Raw genomic sequence first — 20,759 nt, 5'->3', positions numbered from 1 at the left:
AGCCGGCTCCCTTAGCTTGCAGGGAGGTGTGGAGGGAGAGGCGCAAGCGAGAACCAGGGCTGCGCGCAGTGCTTGCGGGTCAGCGCAAGTTCCCAGTGGGCGTGGCCTCAGCGGGCCCCACGCTCAGAGCGGAAGGCCGGCCCGCTGACCCCACTGGCCCCAGGCAGTGAGGGGCTTAGCACCCTGGCCAGCAGCTGTGAAGGGTGCGCCGGGTCCCCCAGCAGTGCCGGCCGACCGGCGCTGCGCTCGATTTCTCGCCGGGCCTTAGCTACCACCCCGCAGGGCAGGGCTGGGGGCCTGCAGCCAGCCATGCCTGAGCCTCCCCTTCCCACTTTGCAATGCCTGAGCCTCCCCCCACGCCGTGGGCTCCTGTGCTGCCTGATCCTCCCCGACGAGCACTGCCCCCTGCTCCACAGCACCCAGTCCCATTGACCACCCAAGGGCTGAGGAGTGCAGGCACAAGGTGCAGGACTGGCAGGCAGTTCCACCTGCAGCCCTGGTGCGGGATCCACCGGGTGAAGCCAGCTGGGCTCCTGAGTCTAATGGGGACTTGGAGAGCCTTTATGTCTAGCTAAGGGATTGTAAATACACCAATCAGCACTCTGTGTCTAGCTCAGGGTTTGTAAATGCACCAATCAGCACCCTGTGTCTAGCTCAAGGTTTGTAAATGCATCAATCAGCGCTCTGTGTCTAGCTGATCTGGTGGGGGCTTGGAGAACCTTTATGTCTAGCTAAGGGATTGTGAATACACCAATGGGCACTCTGTAGCTAGCTAATCTAGTGGGGACTTGGAGAACTTTTGTGTCTAGCTCAAGGATTGTAAACACACCAATCAGCACCCTGTCAAAATGGACCAATCAGCTCTCTGTAAAACAGACCAATTGGCTCTCTATAAAATGGACCAATCAGCAGGATGTGGGTGGGGCCAGATAAGAATAAAAGCAGGCTGCCTGAGCTAGCAGTGGTAACCCACTCGCTTGCCCTTCCACACTGTGGAAGCTTAGTTGTTTTGCTCTTTGCAATAAATTTTGCTGCTGCTCATTCTTTGGTTCTACACTGTCTTTATGAGCTGTAACACTCACTGCGAAGGTCTGCAGCTTCGCTCCTGAGGCCAGCGAGACCACAAACCCATCAGAAGGAAAAAACTCTGAACACATCCAAACATCAGAAGGAACAAACTCTGGACATGCCGCCTTTAAGAACTGTAACACCGCAAGGGTCCGCAGCTTCATTCTTGAAGTCAGTGAGACCAAGAACCCACCAATTCTGGACACACCTTCAACGGTGTTTCCTTGAGAACTTCTTGGGTGCCAGGACCCGGGGACTCAGCAGGAAATAAAGCCCACAAACCCCGCTGCCCTCCCCTTGGGGAGGCTGCGTTCCAGGCGGGAGACAGACAGTAAGGTAGGGGAACCAAGTGTGCACTATGCTAGGGAAGGGGACGTGGAGCAAGTAATGAGACGGAGAAGGCAGATGGGAAGTGTGTTACAGGTTAGACGTGTAGAGGGTCAGGCACCAAGGAAGACCTGCTGAAAAGTGACCCTGGAGCAAGGGAGGTGAAGGGGGAGCTGCACGGGTGCACAGGAAAAGGCACCCAGGCAGAAGGAAGCCAAGGGGGTCAGTGGGCCTGGAGCACTCTGAGCCACACGAGTGTGGAGGGAGGGAGGGAGGTCACAGCAGGGGCAGGTGGTGCAGGGCTGTGGAGGTCATGGTGGGAGGAATTGGACGTGGACTCTGAAGGGGACGGGAAGCCAGTGGCATGATAACCCCACATCTCAGTGGCTTGAACAACACAAGTTTATTTCTTGCTCACATTATCAAGAGGGATTGGCCCGGGTGGGCCGGGGCCCTTCACTTAGAGACCCAAATGATTTTATTAGGCCGCTATTTTCTTGCAAGGCATCAGCGTCCCAGCTAGGGGATGAGAGTGGTGAAAAGTGGAGCAGCAGCAAGTAAATGCTTCTGAATGGAAGTGACATTCGTCACTGCCTTTCATATTTCATGGGCCAGTTTGAGACAGGCCATGCCCCATGTCAAGGGAGAGGGGATGCATAAGCCTCCAGGTGCTCAGTATAGAGGACATCAGATTAGTGACGGACACCCTGCTAGTGCTATGATTTCCACGATAAGCCTCCATTCCTGGCTCAATTTTACCTTTTTTTTTTTTTTTTGAGATAGAGTCTCGGTCTGTCGCCCAGGCTGGAGTGCCGTGGCGTGACCTCTGCTCACTGCAAACTCCACCTCTTCACGCCATTCTCCTGCCTCAGCCTCCCGAGTTGCTGGGACTATAGGCGGCCGCCACCACGCCTGGCTAATTTTTTGTATTTTTGTAGTAGAGACGGCATTTCACCATGTTAGCCAGGATGGTCTCGATCTCCTAACCTCGTGATCCACCCGTCTCGGCCTCCCAAAGTGCTGGGATTGCAGGCATGAGCCACCACACCCGGCTAATTTATTTTTTTCTTAGAGAGGAGGTCTCACTTTATCACCCAGGCTCGAGTGCAGTGGTGTAATCATAGCTCATATTGTGTCTGGAGTTGGTTTAAGCTGTAGACCTTCACAGTGAGTGTTACAGTCCTTAAAGATGGCAGAGACCCAAAGAGTCAGCGGCAGCAAGGTTTATTATGAAGAGCAAAAGAACAAAGCTTCCACAGCGTGGAAAAGGACGCTAGCAGGTTGCCACTGCTGGCTGGGGTGGCCAGCTTTTACTCCCTCATTTGTCCCCTCCCATGTTCCATTTTTGTCCTATCAAAATGCCCTTTTTTCAATCCTCCCTGCGGTTGGCTACTTTTAGGATTCTGCTGATCGGTGTGTTTTACAGAGCGCTCATTGGCGCATTTTACAGAGCACCAACTGGTGCGTTTTACAGAGTGCTGATTGGTGCATTTTACAATCCTCTTGCTAGCTAGAGTGCTGATTGGTGTTTTTACAGAGTGCTGATTGGTGCATTTTACAAACCTCTTGTAAGACAAAAAAGTTCTCCAAGTCCCCACTGGACCCAGCAAGTCCAGCTGGCTTCACCTCTCAATATCCGCCTCAAATTCCTGGGCTCAGGGGACCCTCCCACCTCAGCCTCCCCAGTGGCTAGGACTACAGGTGTGTGCCATCATGTCCAGCTAGTTTAAAAAATATATAAATATATATATATAGTCATAAAACCTTCCCCTCCTTATTTGGAGTGCTGGGAAACGACCTCTGCTTCCCAAGGAGAGAGGCTGAGCTGAAATCAGGTGAGGACCCTGAGGAAGAACTGAATCTGAAACTGGCCCAATAGTCCCATAGACTGTTCTTTTTGATAAACATAGAAATTGACCCTTCTGGGCTTAAAGCTTGAAACTTGTATTTGTTTTGTCTGAATTCCTTCTTCAGGAAAGGACCTTCAGGCCTCTCAAAAAAGCATCCAAGACCTGAAACTCACCAGATCACTGCACCAGATAGCAGACCCCTCATTTGTCATGGTGGCTTATTTGGCCTTCCCTAGTTCCTATTTTCTTACACATTGTTACATTTCCTCCCTGCTATATAAAGCCCCAGTTTTAGTCAGGCAGATGGATTTGAGGCTGAGCTGCCATCTCCTGGGCTGCAGTGCCCGATTAAAGCCTTCTTCCTTGGCAGTATTCACCATCTCAGTGATTGGCTTTCTGTGTGGTGAGCTCATGGCTTGGCTGCAGCGGGCTGGGAGTCTCACAACCCCTCCTAAGCAGCTGCCCACCCCAATTTTGGCTGGAGGTGAGTTTCAGTCTCTCTCCAGCTTTGCCACAGCCAGTCCCAATCATGTTCCTGATTGCCTTGGAAGAACTGTTTTTCAAATTTGACACCTGCATCTACGTAGGTGAGTGTCCTTTGTGGGCCCAGAGAGCAGGATCTGCTCCTCTCAGTTTGGAAATATTTTTTTAAACTTTTTTTTGAGACAGCATCTCACTCTGTCACCCTAGAGTGCAGTGGCACGATCTTTGCTCACTGCAACCTCCGCCTCCCTGGTTCAAGTGATTTTCCTGCCTCAGCCTCCTGAGTAGCTGGGATTACAGGTGTGTGCCACTGTGCCTGGCTAATTTTTGTATTTTTAGTAGAGACGGGGTTTCACCATATTGGCCAGGCTGGTCTAGAACTCCTGACCTCAGGTGATCTGCCCCGCTCAGCCCCCCAAAGTGCTGGGATTACAGGCATGAGCCACTGTGCCTGGCTGGGAAATTTCTTAAAGAATTTCCATTTGCAGTTTGAAGGAGCCCAACTGGGAAAGGGAAGCACCCTGACTGTTTTGGTGTGGACACTTGGGGGCTTTTGTTGCTGTAGCAGTTGGATTGTGTTCTGGTGATTGTGTGTGTGTGTGTGTGTGTGTGTGTGTGTGTCATGGGAAATTAGACTTCAGTAAACTTGATATTCTTTTGCAATACTTTCGGCCCCAATATTGTTTGGAATTTGGAGTTTGCTGTTGAATGGGAGGGTGAGATGGAGTCCATGTATCCAGGCTTTTGTGCTGCTGTTCTCAGTAGGGCTGGGCTTGGTTAGTATGTGATGCTCTCCCTTGGTGTTGTTTGACCCCAGTGTTCTTTGGAGTCTGGGGAGGTTTGGCCTTTGAAAAGCAAACTGCCATGGAAACTGCTTTACCCAAAACTTGGTTCACAGCCTTCACTGGATTACCTACTGGGGCAAAAAAAGTATAACCACGTAAAACTGGTGAGTTTGTGTTAGAGTTCCAAGGTATTATAAAAGCTGTTAAATCATTGTGTGTGTGTATTCATGTCTAGATGTGTTTATGTGTATGTAAGTCACATATTGTATCTACCAAATTGGCTTATAAATAAAACAGTGCTAAAAAATTAAGAAAATAAATCCACGCAAGTTCACATGACTTAAGTAAATGTTTGCTAAACAAGCTGGCTTTAAAATTATTGGTAAAATGAGGCCTGGCATGGTGGGCCATGCCTGTAATCCCAGCACTTTGTGAGGCCAAGGTGGGCGGATCACCTGAGGTCGGGAGTTCAAGATCAGCGTGGCCAACATGGTGAAAACCCGTCTCTATTAAAAATACAAAAATTAGCTGGGAGAGGTGGCACATGCCTCTAGTCCCATCTACTCAGGAGGTTGAGGCAGGAGAATTGCTTGAACCTGGGAGTTGGAGGTTGCAGTGAGCCAAGATGGTGCCACTGCACTCCAGCCTGGGCAACAGAGCAAGACTCTGTCTAAAAAAAAAGTTATTGGTAAAATTGAATTGTTAGCATACATTTTTGTCTGGATTTTATATTTGTCTCTGATAGATATTTTGAGGTGTCAGGCTTTGGCATAGAAGCTTATAAAAGTATAAACCCAGCCAAAACAAAATGATCTTTGTGCAAATTTTTGATAACTAAAACTAATTATGTTATTGGTTTAATGAAAACAGCTGAATCTTCTGAATTACTGATGAAAATGCCCATGTAGTTAACTTTAAGATTCTTATTTTGGTGAACACCTGATATTCACAGATTATAAAATGGTTAATAAGGAAATAACTAACCTTAAATGGTGGTGCCTAATATCTCAGTTTTCAGAAGTAATCTAGATAAACTGTTAAAAACAAAAGAATTGAGTATATGTAAATGGAATAAAGGTTTTAGATAAATTTTTTGTGTAATTAAAAATCTTAAAATTATTTTTGATGCTCATTGGATATCTGGGTCATCTTCAATTAAGAAAGGGTTATGATACAGGGAAATATGTTTCCAAAGATTGTGTAATTGTTATCTATAAAATGCTAATATCTGATTCTTCAGGATTTCTTCCTTCCTAGGGTTTCACTACAATTTTAGAGTAAGAATTCTAGTTGACATATAATTCTATATAAAATGTGCCCAAAAAGATATTATTAGTGAGAAAAAGCATAATTTTGTCTAATTCAGAAGTTATCTAAAATTACTTCAAATTATGGACTTGAAAATGGTTATTTATGAAACAAGGTAGTAAGAAATCAGTAAGTATAAGAGAGAGAGGTGTGAAGAAAGTTGAATATGAAGATGTACTTTTGGTAAAAATGATTATAAAGAAAGGATAATAATTTTGTATGAGAGAGAATCTTATATAGTTAATTTTCCTCCTGGAGTAAAATGACTGTTTTTTAAGAAAAGAAGAAAAAGAAAGTCTGGGACAGAAAGCAGAAAGCCCGGTCGTGTCATGGATGGTCTGTATAAGTCAGATGTAGTTTTTTCTGTTTCTCTGTGTGTTTATCTTCATGCATATACAGAGAAAATAGAAAGTTGAAAAAGTTTAGATAATAAAATATTCTTTAAAACCTGATAGACAATTGGAGAAATTTGGCGCATTGACATTTTCATAGTTAAAGCTCTTAGTCTTGATGATAGGGACAGAAGGCAGGGAAATATTAGGTAAAAAAGGGCAGGGCCCCTGGCAAGGGCTTTACCCTCAAGCCTGGACCCAGGGCACAAAGTGAGAACATCCATTCTTGTTTTCCCTCCCAAATGTTGCCTTTTTCAAAACCACTGTGGCCCACTTCGCCCCACATTCTATATCCATAAAAACCCCAGTCTCCACTGGCAGAGTGGCGCAGCAGAGGAGAGAAGAGAAGAAGCAGCGTGACATCAACGAGAAGCAGTTTGACTTCAGAGGGATGGCTTGACAGTGGTGCCTCAGAGTCCCTGGCCAAACTCCAGGGGAAGACCACCTTCCCATTCCATCCCCTTTCCAGCTTCCCCTCCCACTGAGAGCCACTTTCACCAGCAATAACATCCTCAGCATTTACCATTTTCAATTCATTCATGCAACCTGATTCCTCCTGGATGCTGGACAAGGACCCTGGTATGTGTGCAAGACGTTGTCAGACTGATCCTCCACTGAGCTAACACTTAAGCTGTCCATGAATGGCAAAATTAAAAGAGTGCACTGTAATGCACGGGGCTCTGGGGTCATGGGCAACCCCTAGACGCCGCTGCAGGCCTGCATAGAGTTCTGCTCCTGCCAGTTGCCCAGAAGCACTCCTCCTGACCTCTGTACCCGCTCAGCTGTGTGCTCCCCCTCCCATGAGGGGTTGAGAGCTGTGGGCTGAGGAAGCAAGCCACCCCTTCATGAATCCCACAAAGGGGTCAAGGGAACTATCTCATTTCATTGATGAGGTAAAATAAGAAATATTATAAAGAAACGCATAGGCAATTTGACAATTCTTTTGCACTAGAATAGTTAATAGTAATTACTAGTCATGTGTCTAGAGTGAATTTCTGGATTGCACAGGATGTATAGTAATACTGGTGGACTTAAGGATACTGAATTGTGTATCAGGAATAAAATATTCATTATGTGGGGTTTTGGGGCTCTGGATAACACTGTAGCCTCTGGGGTAGAGTGAGTGGGGGAAAGGTTAGAGGTAGGTTTCTTGTTTGTTTTTGCTGCTGCTTCTTTTTTTTTTTCTTTTAGAAGGAGTTTTACTCTGTCCTGCAGGCTGGAAGTGCAGTGGTGCAATCTCAGCTCACTGTAACCTCCGCCTCCCAGGTTCAAGCGATTTTCCTGCCTTAGCCTCCCAAGCTGGGATTACAGGCATGTGCCACCACACCTGGCTAATTTTTGTATTTTTAGTAGAGATGGGGTTTCACTATGTTGGCCAGGCTGGTCTTGAATTCCTGACCTCAAGTGATCTATCCACCTTCACCTCCCAAAGTGCTGGGATTACAGGCTTGAGCCATGGCACCTGGTCTGTTTTTGCCTCTTTTATTTGTTGTTCATTCTTCTTTGGATTTTGTTTGTGCATGCATATATACCACAGATATTTTTTAGCATCTAGTGGAAGGCTTTTATTTGGTTCTGTGAATAGTTATTTTGTTTCATATGAATTTCTAACAAGTTATCATTTATTCTATTTATCTGGAATGCCTAGGCTACCTTTGTTGGGCCCGCAGGAATTGATGGAGCACACCAGCCATTTGGAATTTGGTTCGTTTTGCTTACCTCTGATGATGTTGAAATCTATGAGAGCTTTAAGGATCCTGGCAAAAATAAAAGACTTGTCTTTACAAGTTCTGAGCAGAAATAGTGTGTTACATATTTCGTTATTTGGAAAAGTAGGTATGTTTAAATGTAATAAGGTAGGTATGTTTTAAAGTAGTAGAAATGTTTAAGTGATGTTTTTTCCAAGGTAATTCAATTAAATCAATGATTTGAGTTGGTTTCAGATCTTTTCCTTTAATGAGGAAAAACTGTGATATGGGTACAGTTTTAATGTTTTGAGAAAGACTGGCTTTGTCCTTAGGGAAATTATATTGGTTAGGACTTCTCTCAAACTAATTGAGTTGTGTTGATCATTATTAAAATTAAGGAACATTCATTTGGATTAAGTACTAATAAAAAATTCTGAGACTTTCTAGTGATCTCTGATCCCAGGCCATTTATCACTGATGGACCTTCATGTGTATACTTGAAAACAAAATACATGCAGGCATTGCACTGGTCTGAAGATTTTGGTGGTGAAAGTTACCTAATCAGCTGTCACTACTGTCTCTAGAAACCAGTCTTGGAAATGTGGGATGATGCTCTTTTAAATAACTGAAAATAAATTATTGTGTACTTGTCCTTACTTTGTCCTCGTATTGTGTGATATTTAAGTGAAAAGAGATTATTTATCTTCTTACGGAATTGACAAAACTGACATTTGCATTTATCATTTTTTTAATGATGGAGAGAAAAGCCAGCTGTCTTATTTTGCCATAGGACCTATCACTTTTTGATGCTTTTGGTCACAGTTTTGTCACTAGAATACTAGCAATTAGATATATGCAGTGAGTAACCTAACTACTTAATACAGTGGCTTGAAGCGCTGCAGGCAGTAACTCCTAAATGCCAAATTTCAGTGTTTTAATTTGTAACATGTTAGCATGTCCAGAATTGGTGGGTTCTTGGTCTCACTGACCTCAAGAATGAAGCCACAGACCCTCGTGATGAGTGTTACAGTTCTTAAAGATGGTATGTCCGGAGTTTGTTCCTTCTGATGTTTGGACGTGTTTGGAGTTTCTTCCTTCTGGTGGGTTCATGGTCTCACTGGCTTCAGGAGTGAAGCTGCAGACCTTCGTGGTGAGTGTTACAGCTCTTAAGGCAGCACGTCTGGAGTTGTTCATTCCTCCCATCTGGAGTTGTTCATTCCTCTCGGTGGGTTCGTGGTCTCACTGGCCTCAGGAATGAAGCTGCAGACCTTCGCAATGAGTGTTACAGCTCATAAAGGCAGTGCGGACCCAAAGAGTGAGCAGCAGCAAGATTTATTGCAAAGAGCGAACGAGCAAAGCTTCCACAGTGTGGAAGGGGACCCGAGCAGGTTGCTACTGCTGGCTCAGGCAGCTTGCTTTTATTCCCTTATCTGACCCCACCCACATCCTGCTGATTGGTCCATTTTGACAGGGTGCTGATTGGTGCATTTACAAACCTTGAGCTAGACACAGAGTGCCGATTGGTGCATTTACAATCCTCCAGCTAGACATAAAAGTTCTCCAAGTCCCCACGAGATTAGCTAGACACAGAGCACTGATTGGTGCATTTACAAACCTTTAGCTAGACACAGAGTGCTGATTGGTGCATTTATAATCCTCTAGCTAGACATAAAAGTTCTCCAAGTCCCCACCAGATTAGCTAGATACAGAGTGCTGATTGGTGCATCCACAAACCCCAAGCTAGACACAGAGTGCTGATCGGTGCATTTACAATCCTCTAGGTAGACATAAAAGTTCTCCAGGTCCCCACCTGACTTAGGAGCCCAGCTGGCTTCACCTAGTGGATCCCACGCCAGGGCCACGGGCGGAGCTGCCCGCCAGTCCTGCGCCACACGCCCGAACTCCTCAGCCCTTGGGCAGTCAATGGGACTGGGCGCCGCAGAGCAGGGGGCAGCACCCATCAGGGAGGCTCGGGCTGCACAGGAGCCCACAGTGGGGAGGTGGGAAGGCTCGGGCATGGCGGGCTGCAGGCCCCAAGCCCTGCCCCACTGGCGAGAATTTGAGCATGGCGTGGGTGGGCCGGCAGTGCTGGGGGACCTGGCGCACCCTCCACAGCTGCTGGCCTGGGTGCTAAGCCCTTCACTGCCCATGGCCGACAGCGCCGGCCAGCAGCTCCAAGTGCGAGGCCTGCCGAGCTTGCGCCCACCCGGAACTTGCGCTGGCCCGCAAGCTCTATGCGCAGCCCCAGTTCCTGCCCACGCCTCTCCCTCCACACCTCCCCGCAAGCAGAGGGAGCCGGCTCCAGCCTTGGCCAGCCCAGACAGTGGCTCCCACAGTGCAGCGGATGGGCTGAAGGGCTCCTCAAGCATGGCCAGAGTGGGCGCTGAGGCCGAGCGGGCACCAAGAGCAAGCGAGGGCTGCCAGCATGCTGTCACCTCTCATTAGAATGATAAAACTTGGCCTGGTGCGGTGGCTCACGCTTGTAATCCCAGCACTTTGGGAGGCCGAGGCGGGCGTATCACGAGGTCAGGAGATGGAGACCACGGTGAAACCCCGTCTCTATTAAAAAATACAAAAAAAAAAATTAGCCAGGCGTGGTGGCAGGCGCCTGTAGTCCCAGCTACTCAGAGAGGCTGAGGCAGGAGAATGGCGTGAACCCGGGAGGCGGAGCTTGCAGTGAGCCGAGATTGCGCCACTGCACTCCAGCCTGGGCAATAGAGCGAGACTCTGTCTCAAAAAAAAAAAAAAAAGAATGATAGAACTTTCTGTAATATAAACATTGTATTAATGAATGCTTGTGCTGTTAAGTTACAGGGCTTTGACTCTTGGGTCTGAAGAAGGCACCAGCCCCTGCTAAATTCTGAGCATTGACACCAGTTGTAGCCTCTTCCTCAGACTTGGAAGAAGGTAACAATACAAATGAACTGTTTTTGTGAGACACAGGCCAGAAATTAAAACTATTCAATCCCTCTAGGCCCAGAGACTATCACAGAAGAGGTAGGCATGTGAACTTATAAGGGCTGATTTTGAAGGATAAGATTAATTCAGTTTTTCTATAAATTAAACATTAATATAAAAAGCTCACTGATGCAAGGCCAGCATCTGGGCCCATGTGTTGGAATAACAGGGTTTTCTTGGAACATTTATCTGTTTCTTTAATAGAGAATTGGAAACAATTATTAAAAGTTTATGGAAACCTTACCTTATGGTCAAACTGATTGCAATTAGATTTTTATAAGGTTTTATTAAAATTAGCTTTGACATTAGTAATATACCATACAAAGGTAAAATATGGTTTTCTCTTTTGAATAAAATGTTTGTGTAATACTGAGAGATAAAAGATGATGTTGACGTTCTGAGTACACTGCAGGGAGAAAAATGGAATGGGGAGAGAGATTTAGTCGGCCTCATGCTGTCTTTATTAGGTCTTACTATTTGGGAAACTAAATCGATCAAAAAGTAAACGTTTTTATTTTATCACCTCCGCTAAATGAATGACTATTTTTACAGTGACTTGTGATATTATTTTGTGCTTAAAACTTTGATATTTGGCAGACTTTTTTTTTTTTTTCTTTTGAGACAGAGTCTCGCTCTTTTACCCAGGCTGAAGTGCAGTGTCACCATCTCAGCTCACTGCAAGCTCCACCTCCCAGGTTCACACCATTCTCCTGGATATTTGGCAGACTTTCTAAGAGCAAAATTTCAAGTTCTAAATTCAGTCTCTTGACCTTACACTAACTTTCTTAGATATTAGGTTCCCTTAAGTCTGAGAGAGACATATTAGGCTGATTTGTTATGTTAGGATTATGCAAGAAGCATTGCCAAATATGAGATGATATTTAACTTCCCTTGGGTTATATTTATATAGATGTATTGTTAGTATGTGTTCCAGGATTGTATGAGAGTCCTAAAATTCTGATATGTCTTAATACATGTTGTCAGTAGTAATTATTATTATATTAAGTTGTTTTATGCCACAGAAATAATTAAGTTTCCTTGTCAACTGTGTCTTTAACTATGGCTGTCTGCAGACTTTTGTCATCCACAATTGATGTTTCGCTGTGATTCTTCTCAAAAGAAAAAAGGTGACTTACAATCAGCTATAGTCCAAAGCTTCCTTCTTTGGAGAAGTTCATGAAAAAGATGCTTGAATGCAGATTTCTGATAACTTTGGAGATTGTGCCACTAGATAAGAGAGAAAATTTCCAGGGCACTAATTGAAAGGCTGATGTGCTCATAAAGATTCCCAACCCAATATGAAGCAGAGCAGGAGGTGATTGCATGGACTGAACTAATGCAGGCAAGAAGGAATTTTTTATGGCTTTTGTTGTTTGAAATATTGCTGATTCTTTTTGTTTTGTTTTTCAGAGTCTGGAGAATCTTTTACTTTCGAGCTATTTATTTATAGCCTTTAAGTGTATTTATAGTCTTAAAATGTATATACTTCAAGGGTATTGAATGGAGTATGCTTTTATAAACAGAATTTGAGAGATATTTCTCTGCTTAATTTATCCAGAATGTGGAAACTCTTTGTGAATATTCTTAATTCATGGTAATATGTTTGCATACAATTAATAACATGTTTTCTTTTGTAATGGGACACAGTTGGAGTAACTGGTTATTTTCTCAAGGCTTTGACTGAAATGGCCTTGGAGATTCCAGCAAAGCCAGTTTGGGAGTCTATATGGACAATGATTCTAGTTTTTTTTTTTGTTTTTTTTTTTTGTTTGTTTGTTTGTTTGTTTGTTTTTTATTATACTTTAGGGTTTTAGGGTACATGTGCACAATGTGCAGGTTTGTTACATATGTATCCATGTGCCATGTTGATTTCCTGCACCCATTAACTCGTCATTTAGCATTAGGTGTATCTCCTAATGCTGTCCCTCCCCCCTCCCCCCACCCCACAACAGTCCCCGGAGTGTGATGTTCCCCTTCCTGTGTCCATGAGTTCTCATTGTTCAATTCCCACCTATGAGTGAGAACATGCGGTGTTTGGTTTTTCGTCCTTGCGATAGTTTACTGAGAATGATGTTTTCCAGTTTCATCCATGTCCCTACAAAGGACATGAACTCATCATTTTTTATGGCTGCATAGTATTCCATGGTGTATATGTGCCACATTTTCTTAATCCAGTCTATCGTTGTTGGACATTTGGGTTGGTTCCAGCTCTTTGCTATTGTGAATAGTGCCGCAATAAACATACGTGTGCATGTGTCTTTATAGCAGCATGATTTATAGTCCTTTGGGTATATACCCAGTAATGGGATGGCTGGGTCAAATGGTATTTCTAGTTCGAGATCCCTGAGGAATCGCCACACTGACTTCCACAATGGTTGCACTAGTTTACAGTCCCACCAACAGTGTAAAAGTGTTCCTATTTCTCCACATCCTCTCCAGCACCTGTTGTTTCCTGATTTTTTAATGATGGCCATTCTAACTGGTGTGAGATGGTATCTCACTGTGGTTTTGATTTGCATTTCTCTGATGGCCAGTGATGATGAGCATTTCTTCATGTGTTTTCTGGCTGCATAAATGTCTTCTTTTGAGAAGTGTCTGTTCATGTCCTCTGCCCACTTTTTGATGGGGTTGTTTGTTTTTTTCTTGTAAATTTGTTTGAGTTCATTATAGATTCTGGATATTAGCCCTTTGTCAGATGAGTAGGTTGCAAAAATTTTCCCCCATTCTGTAGGTTGCCTGTTCATTCTGATGATAGTTTCTTTTGCTGTGCAGAAGCTCTTTAGTTTAATGAGATCCCATTTGTCGATTTTGGCTTTTGTTGCCATTGCTTTTGGTGTTTTAGACATGAAGTCCTTGCCCACGCCTATGTCCTGAATGGTATTGCCTAGGTTTTCTTGTAGGATTTTAATGGTTTTAGGTCTAACATATAAGTCTTTAATCCATCTTGAATTAATTTTTGTATAAGGTGTAAGGAAGGGATCCAGTTGCAGCTTTCTACATATGGCTAGCCAGTTTTCCCAGCACCATTTATTAAATAGGGAATCCTTTCCCCATTTCTTGTTTTTGTCAGGTTTGTCAAAAATCAGATAGTTGTAGCTATGCGGCATCATTTCTGAGGGCTCTGTTCTGTTCCATTGATCTATGTCTCTGTTGTGGTACCAGTACCATGCTGTTTTGGTTACTGTAGCCTTGTAGTATAGTTTAAAGTCAGGTAGCGTGATGCCTCCAGCTTTGTTCTTTTGGCTTAGGATTGACTTGGCGATGCGGGCTCTTTTTTGGTTCCATATGAACTTTAAAGTAGTTTTCTCCAATTCTGTGATGGGGATGGCATTGAATCTATAAATTACCTTGGGCAGTATGGCCATTTTCAGGATATTGATTCTTCCAACCCATGAGCATGGAATGTTCTTCCATTTGTTTGTATCCTCTTTTATTTCATTGAGCAGTGGTTTGTAGTTCTCCTTGAAGAGGTCCTTCACATCCCTAGTAAGTTGGATTCCTAGGTATTTTATTCTCTTTGAAGCAATTGTGAATGGGAGTTCACTCATGATTTGGCTCTCTGTTTGTCTGTGATTGGTGTACAAGAATGCTTGTGATTTTTGTACATTAATTTTGTATCCTGAGACTTCGCTGAAGTTGCTAATCAGCTTAAGGAGATTTTGGGCTGAGACAATGGGGTTTTCTAGATATACAATCATGTCATCTGCAAACAGGGACAATTTGACTTCCTCTTTTCCTAATTGAATACCTTTTATTTCCTTCTCCTGCCTGATTGCTCTGGCCAGAACTTCCAGCACTATGTTGAACAGGAGCGGTGAGAGAGGGCATCCCTGTCTTGTGCCAGTTTTCAGAGGGAATGCTTCCAGTTTTTGCCCATTCAGTATGATATTGGCTGTGGGTTTGTCGTAGAGAGCTCTTATTATTTTGAGATACGTCCCATCAATACCTAATTTATTGAGAGTTTTTAGCATGAAGGATTGTTGAATTTTGTCAAAGGCCTTTTCTGCATCTATTGAGATAATCATGTGGTTTTTGTCTTTGGTTCTGTTTATATGTTGGATTACATTTATTGATTTGCGTATGTTGAACCAGCCTTGCATCCCAGGGATGAAGCCCACTTGATCATGGTGGATAAGCTTTTTGATGTGCTGCTGGATTCGGTTTGCCAGTATTTTATTGAGGATTTTTGCATCAATGTTCATCAAGGATATTGGTCTGAAATTCTCTTTTTGGTTATGTCTCTGCCAGGTTTTGGTATCAGGACGATGCTGGCTTCATAAAATGTGTTAGGGAGGATTCCCTCTTTTTCTATCGATTGGAATAGTTTCAGAAGGAATGGTACCAGTTCCTCCTTGTACCTCTGGTAGAATTCGGCTGTGAATCCATCAGGTCCTGGACTCTTTTTGGTTGGTAAGCTATTGATTATTGCCACAATTTCAGAACCTGTTATTGGTCTATTCAGAGATTCAACTTCTTCCTGGTTTAGTCTTGGGAGGGTGTATTTGTTGAGGAATTTATCCATTTCTTCTAGATTTTCTAGTTTATTTGCATAGAGGTGTTTGTAGTATTCTCTGATGGTAGATTGTATTTCTGTGGGATCGGTGGTGATATCCCCTTTTTCGTTTTTTATTGCATCTATTTGATTCTTCTCTCTTTTCTTCTTTATTAGTCTTGCTAGCGGTCCATCAATTTTGTTGATCTTTTCAAAAAACCAGCTCCTGGATTCATTAATTTTTTGAAGGGTTTTTTGTGTCTCTATTTCCTTCAGTTCGGCTCTGATTTTAGTTATTTCTAGCCTTCTGCTAGCTTTTGAATGTGTTTGCTCTTGCTTTTCTAGTTCTTTTAATTGTGATGTTAGGGAGTCAATTTTGGATCTTTCCTGCTTTCTCTTGTGAGCATTTAGTGCTATAAATTTCCCTCTACACACTGCTTTGAATGTGTCCCAGAGATTCTGGTATGTTGTGTCTTTGTTCTCGTTGGTTTCAAAGAACATCTTTATTTCTGCCTTCATTTCATTATGTACCCAATAGTCATTCAGGAGCAGGTTGTTCAGTTTCCATGTAGTAGAGCGGTTTTGAGTGAGTTTCTTAATCCTGAGTTCTAGTTTGATTGCACTGTGGTCTGAGAGACAGTTTGTTATAATTTCTGTTCTTTTACATTTGCTGAGGAGAGCTTTACTTCCAACTATGTGGTCAATTTTGGAATAGGTGTGGTGTGGTGCTGAAAAAAATGTATATTCTGTTGACTTGGGGTGGAGAGTTCTGTAGATGTCTATTAGGTCCACTTTATGTAGAGCTGAGTTCAATTCCTGGATATCCTTGTTAACTTTCTGTCTCATTGATCTGTCTAATGCTGACAGTGGGGTGTTAAAATCTCCCATTATTATTGTGTGGGAGTTTAAGTCCCTTAGTAGGTCACTCAGGACTTGCTTTATGAATCTGGGTGCTCCTGTGTTGGGTGCATATATATTTAGGATAGTTAGCTCTTCTTGATGAATTGATCCCTTTACCATTATGTAATGGCCTTCTTTGTCTCTTTTGATCTTTGTTGGTTTAAAGTCTATTTTATCAGAGACTAGGATTGCAACCCCTGCCTTTTTTTGTTTTCCAGTTGCTTGATAGATCTTCCTCCATCCCTTTATTTTGAGTCTATGTGTGTCTCTGCACGTGAGATGGGTTTCCTGAATACAGCACACTGATGGGTCCTGACTCCTTATCCAGTTTGCCAGTCTGTGTCTTTTGATTGGAGCATTTAGCCCATTTACATTTAACGTTAATATTGTTATGTGTGAATCTGATCCTGTCATTATGATGTTAGTTGGTTATTTTGCTCGTTAGTTGCTATAGTTTCTTCCTGGTCTCGATGGTCTTTACAATTTGGCATGTTTTTGCAGTGGCTGGTACCGGTTGTTCCTTTCCATGTTTAGTGCTTCCTTCAGGATCTCTTTTAGGGCAGGCCTGGTGGTGACAAAATCACTCAGCGTTTGCTTGTCTGTAAAGTGTTTTATTTCTCCTTCACTTATGAAGCTTAGTTTGGCGGGATAGGAGATTCTGGGTTGAAAATTCTTTTCTTTAAGAATGTTGAATATCGGCCCCCACTCTCTTCTGGCTTGTAGAGTTTCTGCTGAGAGATCAGCTGTTAGTCTGATGGGCTTCCCTTTGTGGGTAACCCGACCTTTCTCTCTGGCTGCCCTTAACATTTTTTCTTTCATTTCAACTTTGGTGAATCTGACAATAATGTGTCTTGGAGTTGCCCTTCTCGAGGAGTATCTTTGTGGCGTTCTCTGTATTTCCTGAATCTGAATGCTGGCCTGCCTTGCTAGATTGGGGAAGTTCTCCTGGATAATATCTTGCAGAGTGTTTTCCAACTTGGTTCCATTCTCCCCATCATTTTCAGGTACACCAATCAGACGTAGGTTTGGTCTTTTCACATAGTCCCAAATTTCTTGGAGGCTTTGTTCATTTCTTTTTATCCTTTTTTCTCTAAACTTCCCTTCTCTCTTCATTTCATTCATTTCATCTTCCATCAGCGATACCCTTTCTTCCAGTTGATCGCATCTGCTACTGAGGCTTCTACAATCTTCGCGTAGTTCTCGAAACTTGGCTTTCAGCTCCATCGGCTCCTTGAAGCCTTTCTCTCCATTGGTTATTCTAGTTATCCATTCTTCTAATTTTTTCTCAAAGTTTTTAACTTCTTTGCTGTTGTTTTGAATTTCCTCTCGTAGCTCAGAGTAGTTTGATCGTCTGAAACCTTCTTCTCTCAACTCATCAAAGTCATCCTCCATCCAGCTTTGTTCCGTTGCTGGTGAGGAACTGCGTTCCTTTGGAGGAGGAGAGGTGCTCTGTTTTTTAGAGTTTCCAGTTTTTTTGGTCTGTTTTTTCCCCATCTTTGTGGTTTTATCTACTTTTTGTCTTTGATGATGGTGATGTACAGATGGGTTTTTGGTGTGGATGTCCTTTCTGTTTGTTAGTTTTCCTTCTACCAGACAGGACCCTCAGCTGCAGGTCTGTTGGAGTTTACTAGAGGTGCACTCCAGACCTTGTTTGGCTGGGTGTCAGCAGCGGTGGCTGCAGAACAGCGGATTTTCGTGAGACCACAAATTCAGCTGTCTGATAGTTCCTCTGAAAGTTTTGTCTCAGAGAAATACCGGGTTGAATGAGGTGTCAGTCTGTCCCTACTGGGGGGGTGCCTCCCAGTTAGGCTGCTCAGGGGTGAGGGACCCACTTTAGGAGGCAGTCTGACCGTTCTCAGATCTCCAGCTGCGTGCTGGGAGAACCACTACTCTCTTCAAAGCTGTCAGTCAGACAGGGACATTTAAGTCTGTGGAAGTTCTTGCAGAGTTTTTGTTTGTCTGTGCCCTGCCCCCAGAGGTGGAGCCTACAGAGGCAGGCAGGCCTCCTTGAGCTGTGGTGGGCTCCACCCAGTTCGAGCTTCCTGGCTGCTTTGTTTACCTAAGCAAGCCTGGGCAATGGCGGGCGCCCCTCCCCCAGCCTCGCTGCCGCCTCGCAGCTTGATCTCAGACTGCTGTGCTAGCAATTAGTGAGACTCCATGGGCATAGGACCCTCCGAGCCAGGTGCGGGACACAATCTCCTAGTGTGCCGTTTTCCAGGCCCGTTGGAAAAGCGCAGTTAGGATGGGACTGACCTGATATTCCAGGTGCCATCTGCTTCCCCTTTCTTTGACTAGGAAAGGGAACTCCCTGACCCCTTGCGCTTCCCGAGTGAGTCAATGCCTCGCCCTGCTTCGGCTCGCGCACAGTGCGCTTCACCGACTGTCCTGCACCCACTGTTAGGCACTCCCTAGTGAGATGAAACCAGTACCTCAAGCAGAAATGCAGAAATCACCCGTCTTCTGTGTCGCTGGGGCTGGGAGCTGGAGACCGGAGCTGTTCCTATTCGCCCATCTTGGCTCCACCCGACAATGATTCTTGTTGCACTTTGTGGGTTATCAGGCCAAGTATATGGAACTGAAGCTTATTTTGCAGGTAGATTGGTCCTGCTGTGATTGTCTTTGGTGGAAGTGGGGAACTGGAGAGAGAAAGATTGGGTGTCAGAAGAAAACTCTATATTAGATTAACCTTTGATTCCTGGGTGGCCACTGCCTAGGACACCCGTCCTCAGAATGAAACAGCCAGAAATACTGAGACCAGATTCCTCATGCTTGAGAGACTGATCAATAGAAAGGGGAGACTGAAACCGGCCCAATTGCCCTGTAGACTCTTCTTTTCGATAACTATAGAAATTGATCCTTCTGGGCTTAAAGCTTGAAATTTCCATCTGTTTTATGCGAGTTCCTTCCTTAGGAAAGGAACTTCAGGCCTCTCAAAAAAGTATCAGAGAACTGAAACTCACCAGATCACTGCACCAGATAGTACCCCTCATTCTCATGATTGCTTCCTTGACCCCTCTAGTTCCTGTTTTCTTACACAGTTACATTTCTTCCCTGCCATATAAAGCCCCAGTTTTAGTAGGTCAGGGAGATGGATTTGAGGCTGAGCTCCCATCTCCTGGACTGCAGCACCCAATTAAAGCCATCTTCCTTGTCAGTACTCATCATCTCAGTCATTGGCTTTCTGTGTGGCAAACAGCAGGACCTACACCAAACCCTTGGTGTTTTGGTAACCAACTGAGGGACCTGATATCAGTGAGCAGCCTCCCCTCCAACTCAGCTTCCCACCCTGGGGACCCAGGCACCAGGTTGGACGCTTCCACATCCTCCCTCCCCATATACAGTCATTAGCTCCTGTTTATTTTACCTCTTAAAATACTTCCCAAGTGTATCCATATCTCACAACCCCAACCACAAACCACTACCCAACTCCCATGACTGCCATCCCTTGCTGAAAAGCAGCTGAGCCTTCCACTGGCCTCTCCACCCACATTGCTGCTGTGGTCTTGTATCTGGAATTGGTTCCTTCCAGTGGGTTCTTGGTCTCACTGACTTCAAGAATGAAGCCACAGACACTCGCGGTGAGTGTTACAGTTCTTAAAGATGGTGTGTCCAGAGTTTGTTCCTTCAGATGTTCAGATGTGTCCAGAGTTTCTTCCTTCCAGTGGGTTCATGGTCTCGCTTGACTTTAGGAGTGAAGCCGCAGACCTTTGCAGTGAGTGTTACAGCTCTTAAAAGTGGCGCGTTGGGAGTTGTTTGTTCCTCCTGGTGGGTTCATGGTCTGACTTCAAGAATGAAGCCGCAGACCTTCACAGTGAGTGTTACAGCTCATAAAGGTAGTGCGGACCCAAAGAGTGAGCAGCAGCAAGATTTATTGTGAAGAGCGAAAGAACAAAGCTTCTACAGAGTGGAAGGGGACCCGAGCGGGTTGCCACTGCTAGCTTGGATGGCCAGCTTTTATTCCCTTATTTGGCCCCGCCCACATCCTGCTGATTGGTCCATTTTACACAGTGCTGATTGGTCTGTTTTTACAGAATGCTGATTGGTGCATTTACAAACCTTTAGCTAGACACAGCGTTGATTGGTGCATTTTTACAGAGTGCTGATTGGTGCATTTACAAACCTTTAGCTCGACACAGAGCACTGATTGGTGCATTTTTACAGAGTGCTGATTGGTGCATTTACAAACCTTTAGCTAAGCACAGAGCGCTGATTGGTGTGCTTTTACAGAGTGCTGATTGGTGCATTTACAAACCTTTAGCTAGACACAGAGCACTGACTGGTGTGTTTACAATCCTTTAGCTAGACAGAAAAGTTCTCCAAGTCCCCACCCGACCCAGAAGCCCAGTCGGCTTCACCTCTCAGTCCTTTTAAAATGCCACTCTGGCCATGTCGTGCCTCTACTTTCTCTCCAGTGGCTCTACACAGTGTCATAAAACAACCCAGTGCTTTCCCTGGCACCCAAGGCCCTTTAGGATCCAGCCTCTCACCCTCCAGCCTCCCCGCCCATG

General features: G+C 44.5%; 1 long non-coding RNA gene across 1 annotated transcript in view; it reads left to right on the top strand.

The window, feature by feature from the left end:
* Positions 1-1,004: 1,004 nt before the first annotated feature.
* The window catches only part of LOC115832030, a 29,794-nt gene continuing 10,039 nt past the window's right edge, over positions 1,005-20,759 (top strand). Inside the window, exons 1-2 of the long non-coding RNA XR_004027504.1 lie at positions 1,005-1,239; positions 10,710-10,808. This is a non-coding gene — a long non-coding RNA (uncharacterized LOC115832030). The remainder of the gene's footprint in view (positions 1,240-10,709; positions 10,809-20,759) is intronic.

Source organism: Nomascus leucogenys, chromosome 21 (assembly GCF_006542625.1).
Source record: "Nomascus leucogenys isolate Asia chromosome 21, Asia_NLE_v1, whole genome shotgun sequence".
NCBI classification, from domain to species: domain Eukaryota; kingdom Metazoa; phylum Chordata; class Mammalia; order Primates; family Hylobatidae; genus Nomascus; species Nomascus leucogenys.
Note: the sequence above shows the minus strand (reverse complement) of the source record. Positions and strands in the feature narration are given on the sequence as shown.